General features: G+C 28.1%; 2 non-coding genes across 2 annotated transcripts in view; both read right to left on the bottom strand.

The window, feature by feature from the left end:
* The window catches only part of LOC145848360 (small subunit ribosomal RNA), a 1,808-nt gene extending 733 nt beyond the window's left edge, over positions 1–1,075 (bottom strand). Inside the window, exon 1 of the ribosomal RNA XR_014371913.1 lies at positions 1–1,075. This exon is cut by the window's left edge and continues 733 nt beyond it. This is a non-coding gene — a ribosomal RNA (small subunit ribosomal RNA).
* A 3,857-nt stretch (positions 1,076–4,932) lies between these two features.
* LOC145848352 (5S ribosomal RNA) lies at positions 4,933–5,051 on the bottom strand. The gene has a single exon (XR_014371906.1). It is a non-coding gene; the product is annotated as a 5S ribosomal RNA (ribosomal RNA).
* Between the last annotated feature and the right edge of the window lie 2,449 nt (positions 5,052–7,500).

The raw sequence follows: 7,500 nt of genomic DNA, 5'->3' as shown, positions 1-7,500 counted from the left end.
CAGTTCTTAAGTTCGACACTGCCCGATCGCTAGTCGGCATCGTTTAAGGTCAGAACTAGGACGGTATCTGATCGTCTTCGAACCTCTGACTTTCGCTCTTGATTAAAGAAAACATTCTTGGCAAATGCTTTCGCAGTCGTTCGTCTTGCGCCGATCCAAGAATTTCACCTCTAACGGCACAGTACGGATGCCCCCGTCCGTTCCTATTAATCATTACCTCGTGCTCCGAAAACCAACAAAATAGAACCGAGGTCCTATTCCATTATTCCATGCAACATTATACAAGCGTAAAGCCTGCTTTGAACACTCTAATTTTTTCAAGGTAAACTTGCCGGACCACCGCAACACTCAGTTAAGAGCACCGCGAAGGCACCGACCAACAAGAACAACAAGGCCAGTGCTAGCCTTTCGACCGACCAACCTCGCCGTCCCTATATCCAACTACGAGCTTTTCAACCGCAACAACTTAAATATACACTTTTGGAGCTGGAATTACCGCGGCTGCTGGCACCAGACTTGCCCTCCAATGGATACTCGTTAAAAAGTTTAAAGTGTACTCATTCCAATTGCAGGACCTCGTACGAGGTCTGCATTGTTATTTTTCGTCACTACCTCCCCGAGCCGGGAATGGGTAATTTGCGCGCCTGCTGCCTTCCTTGGATGTGGTAGCCGTTTCTCAGGCTCCCTCTCCGGAATCGAACCCTGATTCTCCGTCACCCGTTACAACCTCGGTAGGCCGATACCGTACCGACGATAGTTGATAGGGCAGTTGCTTTAATGAGATGTCGCCAGCACTAGGCCGTGCGATCCGCAAGCTTATCCAGAGTCACCATTGTAACGACCCGAAAGCCGGTTAGTTTTGGTCTGATAAATGCGCGCCTCACGTCAGTTCGGCGCTTTACGCATGTATTAGCTCTAGAATTGCCACAGTTATCCATGTAAAAGCGTACAATCAAATGAACCATAACTGATTTAATGAGCCATTCGCAGTTTCACTGTACGTGAGCTCGTACTTACACTTGCATGGCTTAATCTTTGAGACAAGCATATGACTACTGGCAGGATCAACCAGATAACTATCCGAGGGCGTTTAAACCCGTTGCTCGACTGAGCGTTTTTACTGTATAAATACAGACCTTTTCTATCACTCGGCTTAAAAGCCTTGCGAACGTTACTGAAAGTCGGCGCCGGCCTTTTGCTGTTTAAAGCGCCAGCCCGCGTCGACTGCAGCATGCAGCTATACAACTGACTGTTCTTTCTCCCGACCAACCGTTTGCCTTCTGCCGGTTAACTCGTCAGCAGCAACACGCCATCTGTCTGCTGCAGTTACCCGCCTCGAGCCGTGCCTGCCTGCGTCGGCTACTCGTCTCGACGACTTCGCAAAGCTATAAGCCTACCGCCGCTGGACGCTTGTAGTTTTTCATACGCTGCTCCAATGCGTTTACATAGCACGTTCGCCGCCGCTGCAATAGCCGCGCCTCGGGTGCTAAACAGTAATGCTTTAAGCCCGCTTTCTCGTCAAGTCGACCGAACGCACAAACACGTCTCTCTCACTAGTGTAAAGTAATGCATACGTGTATGATGCTCAAATGTTGCTGTTGAACTTTTTTTGCCGATTTTTTCCGATTTTTTTCAATTTCTTTGTTTCTTTTCGATTATTTTAATGTTTTAAGCTTATTTATGCTACGTTTAAATGTTTTAATACTTTTTTATACTTTATTTAATATGTTTAAAAGAAATAAATAAAAAAAAATATGTATAAACTACTTTTTTTAATGTTTTAAATATATATATATTTATTATAAATAAACTTTATTTGTATTATTTTTTATTTAAGCGTACTTTTTAAATCTTTATATTTGTTTTATCGTTTTAAGCACATTGCGATAAATATAATAAACAAAAAATTGAATAAAAATAATAATAATAAAAAAAAAAAAAAAAAAAACATAAGCTTATTTTATATTTTTATTTTATTTTTATTTAAACTTACTTTTCAAACCTTAATACTCGTTTTATTTTTTTAAGCAGATTGCGATAAATATAATAAACAAACAATTAAATGAAAATAAAATAAAAAAATCAAACATAAGCTTATTTTATATGTTACATTTTATCTTTATTTAAACTTACTTTTTAAACCTTTATAGTTGTTTTATTTTTTAAGCACATCGCGATAGATATAATAAACAAACAATGAAATAAAAATAATAATAATAATAATAATAATAATAATAATAATAATAATAAAAAATCATAAGCTTATTTTGTATGTTTCATTTTATTTTATTTAAAACTTACAATTTAAACCTTTGTATTTGTTCTATTCTTTTAAGCACATCGCGATAAATATAATAAGCAAACAATTTAATAAAAGTAAAATAAAAAAATCAAACATAAGCTTATTTTATATGTTTCATTTTATCTTTATTTAAACTTACTTTTTAAACCTTTATAGTTGTTTTATTTTTTAAGCACATCGCGATAGATATAATAAACAAACAATGAAATAAAAATAATAATAATAATAATAATAATAATAAAAAATCATAAGCTTATTTTGTATGTTTCATTTTATTTTTATTTAAACTTACTTTTTTAACCTTTATAGTTGTTTTATTTTTTAAGCACATGGCGATAGATATAATAAACAAACAATAAAATAAAAATAATAATAATAATAATAATAATAATAAAAAATCATAAGCTTATTTTGTATGTTTCATTTTATTTTTATTTAAACTTACTTTTTTAACCTTTATAGTTGTTTTATTTTTTAAGCACATGGCGATAAATATAATAAGCAAACAATTAAATAAAAATAATAACAAATAAATAAAACAATACGGCTAAACTATAAAAAGAAAACTAAATAACTGATAAATACTTGTAAAACATTATTTGAAAAATGTATTTTGAAACACAACACGATTGATTTATAAATAATAATATATTTTTAATTTGTGTAGTTCATTTAAAGTAGTCTCCCTTTTTGCTTCTGGTTTTATTAGAGTTATATATAACAATAAATGGTGTAGTTTATTTAAAGTAGTCTCCCTTTTTGCTTCTGGTTTAATTAAAATTATATAACACATACTATAGTAAGTTAAATAAACTATAGTAACTTTATAAAACTACTTTACAAAATACATTTGTATAATTTAATAACTTTAAAATAACTATCAAGAATAAAATAGAATAGCTTTAAGTTTAGTATACAATTGGTATGTAAATTGTGTAGTTTATTGAAAGTAGTCTCCTTATTTGCTTCTGGTTTTACTTGAGTTACATAACGTTAAATAAACATACTTAATAAACGTAACCATCAATACTGTCATTTTAATAAAACTAAGTACAAATACATTGAATTAACATAGAACTTTAAAAAGCCTTCGCTAGTATCTGTTGGTAACAGTAAATAACCTATTATGACTCACAATACAGGAGTGCGAAATTTATTTTTCATTTGATTTTTCAGGTATTTATTTATTTGTGGAAATAAACTTTTTTATTACATTAGAAACTAATTGAATTTTTCCTATAACTATACCTATTATTATATTTAGTATGCTTAAAAGTAATAAAATGACACGTCGCGATTATATAATAAACAAACAATCAAACAAACAAAGAAAAAAAAAAAAAAAAAAACTATTTTTTTAAACTTATATTTCAACTATATGTCTTATTTTATTTTCATTTAAACTTACTTTAAACCTCTGTATTTGTTATATATATATTTCAACACAATACGATTAAACTATAAGACAAACAACAAAATAAAATAATCACATTAATAAATACACTAAGCAAATAGCTAGAATAAATATAAATAGTTCAATATATACAATATATTTCTTCCATTTTTAAGTTACTTGTTAAACATATTTATTTAAAAATGTTTCTTTAGAATATAAAACTAACAGTTCTACAAATAAAGAAATTAAAAAGCCAATACACATAACACTAACTTTTCATAAATTAGATATGCAAATATGAACAAAATAGTAACTAAATTCTAAAGCTTTTGTAAACTGTGAACTTATAAACTTATAATAATAATTGCATATTCACCATTCACAATAGCTTTTTATTTAGTACACAACTGGTCTGTAAATTGTGTAGTTTATTGAAAGTATAATCCCGTTTTGCTTCTGGTTTAAATAAAGTTATACAACACATACTAAAGTAAATTAAATAAAGTAATTCACTACTATCGTATTAAATAAAACCAATTTACAAAATACATTAATTTAAATTAAAGTGAACTTTGAACTTATAATAATAATTGCATATTCACTATTCAGAATTTCTTTAAATTTAGTACACAACTGGTCTGTAAATTGTGTTGGTTCTATTCAAGTACTCTCCTTGTTTGTTTTGTTTTAGTTGTATTTATTTTTAGATACTAGCACATTCAATACACATAATAAAGTAAACCAAATAAACTCTATTAATTTAAACTAAGTACAAATACATTAAGTTAATACAAAACTTTAAAAAGCTTTTGCTAGTATCTGTTGGTAACAGTAAATAACTTATTATGACTCACAATACAAAAGTGCAAAATTTATTTTCGTTTGATTTTTCAAGTAGCCACGCTTTTATTTGTTTTTGGACAAAAAGACTTTAAAGTTTTAGTATAAAAGACTAGTTGTATTAATTTTAACTCAGAAAATTGTACTCTACAAGATGGTGCCATTATTTTTTCGATATCTCAAACTGGTCAAACCACTTTTTTAGCGCTCTAATTGGTTTAAACAGCAAATAAGCAAACAGCAAATAACGTTATCTGATTGGCTAAGGTTTTTGTTTGCTAATAACTAGAATTTTCTTTTCTTTTAAGCGTTAAAGAAATGTAAATAAACGAGTAATAAGTATAAATAGGTCAGAAAGAAAAATAGTACAAAAAAGATGAATTCAAAAAGCAAAGGCCTACGGCACGTGGTATTCCCAAGCGGTCACCCATCTAAGTACTAACCACGCCCGACACTGCTTAACTTCCCAGATCGGACGAGATGGGGTGTACTCAGTGTGGTATGGTCGTAGGCGTTTGAAGGCGTTTACAAGCCTTTATAAACCCTTCGGTTTATTTAAAAAACCTATTTGCACTTGATTTACAATCAATTTGATATTTTAAAATTATTCCTTATAAAATTTTAACCTGAATTAACTTTTTTTTTGTTTTTTTAATCAACAGTTACTCCCAAACTGTACTAAAACTGTATTGTAACTGTACAAAAGTGTTTGTTTAAATAATTGTTATCTATAAATTACCTAAGACCAGGAAAAGTAGAAGTAAAGTTTATTGAATTATTAAATAAATAAAATAAAATCGTAAAATAAAATAATACAATATGTTTACAATTTGTCATTGATCTATCCATTTATGTTATTGCATTACAAATACAAACATTGCATACATTCAAGAGTATTATTCATCAATCTTTTCAATATAATAAGTTTTAAATTTATATTTATTTTTAAATAATTCCTGACATTTTAGATTACCTGAGATTTTTTTTTAATTAAATTAATTTTAGTAATTAAATACTTGACGTTCTATTTTGTTTAATTTGATAACTCAACCATGTTTATTTTTTTTACTAATTTAAAAGAACTATTAAACTAAAAGACATTACATACAGCTTCTAAAAGTTTTAAACACCTTAAAAAATATTATTATTTTAAAGATATATTAAAGAACTAAACAGATATTACTCCTAAAAAATCTTGTTAATAATATATAAAAAGTACTCAAAGTCAGACTCGGAAATATATATACTGTTGTATATCTTACTTGAAGTTCACTGTAATTGACACTGTATAACAAAATTATAAAAATCAACCTATTTATATAGCAAAATATTTCTTTATCTTTGTCGTGGCGCGGTGGGTCAGTGGTCTTATCAGCTGACTCATAAGCAGAAGGTTGTAAGATCGAATCCCGCTAGTCGTCACGAAACACCACTATCGTTCAATGTTCGGGCTTCAAATTCTTTGAGATTATACTGTACTATTTATCTATCTAACTAATCTATCTAACAAATGTTGTTCAATCTAGGTTGTGGGTACTTGGGTCGAGTAATGCCTTTGACTTACAATCTGTTGTGGATTGACAATATTCCTCTATCTATCATTAAACAAATCTATCTAATAAATGTTGTTCAATCTAGGTTGTGGGTACTTGGGTCGAGTAATGCCTTTGACCTACAATCTGTTGTTGATTGTCAACATTCCTCTATCTATCAATAATGATTATATTCAATAATAAATGTTGATTAATTCAGTTGTAAGAAAACCAGTGCGCTGGTTAGGTTGGGTAAGGCCTTCGACTTACAATCTTGGGGATTATCAACGTTCATCACAAGTACAGTAACGATCTCATTGAATTTCCAGTTGGAACATAGGATTGTAGTGGTGGCCTACTTTGTAGGTTTTTTGCCTAGTTTGTTTTTTGCCTAGTAGTGTTTGCCTAGTTTGACAAACTATAGTATATATATTGTATAACTTTACTTGTATTATTTTTTATTTAAATTACTACTTATTATTAAAGAATTAAATTTTTTTAGAAAAAAAAACTATGTATTTTAACTAATGCTTATATTATATGTTTTGTTTTATTTTTATTCAAACTTACTTTAAACCTCTGTATTTTTTATACAATACGATTAAACTATATAACAGAAAAATAATTAAATAATCAAACTATTGAATAAGCAGTTAATTAGTGTGTTTTTTTATGCTTCTTTCATTTTTAACTTACTTGTTAACCATATTTCTTTTATTAAAGTATAAAACTAACAGTTACTAAAATAAAATAATCATAAAGTCAATACACAAAACACTAACTTTTTATAATTTAAATATGCAAACATGAATATAGTTATGAATCTATTATTTATTCAAATAGAATTATTCAAAGCTTATAATTATAAAGCTTTTGTATAATGTTTCAATTACAGTGAACTTTAAGTAAGATAAGTTTTTTTTTTTGTAATAACTACAAAATTGGTATTTTAGTTTATTATTAGTAACTAAATACTTATATTTATTATATTTAAAAAAAAACATCTATACTAACTCTAATTTCAAAGCATATTAAATACAAATTTTACCAACTAAATATTTATTTTTATTTTAATTATTATAACTTTCAAACATAAGCTTGTATACCTTATATACCTATATACCTCATATAGTAGGCTTGACATAACATAACATTATTTAATTCTTTTTGTTTGAAATAAACTCATTTAGTTATTAGTAAATTACAACATAAATGTTTATAACAATATAACTAAGATTTAGCTTTTGAGTTAGTAAACTTTGATAGTTTTCTTTTAATAGTTTAATAATCTTTATTTAAGTTCAAGCAAAATTGCTATATATTTAATACACATACAAAAGTAAACTAAGTAAACGTAATTCAATAGTTTCTATTAAGTAAAAGTAATTACAAATACATTAAGTTAATACAAAACTTTAAAAAGCTTTTGC

This window comes from Thalia democratica, unplaced genomic scaffold (genome assembly GCF_965202585.1).
Source record: "Thalia democratica unplaced genomic scaffold, ktThaDemo2.hap1.1 HAP1_SCAFFOLD_1350, whole genome shotgun sequence".
In the NCBI taxonomy this organism is placed as follows: Eukaryota; Metazoa; Chordata; class Thaliacea; order Salpida; family Salpidae; genus Thalia; species Thalia democratica.
Note: the sequence above shows the minus strand (reverse complement) of the source record. Positions and strands in the feature narration are given on the sequence as shown.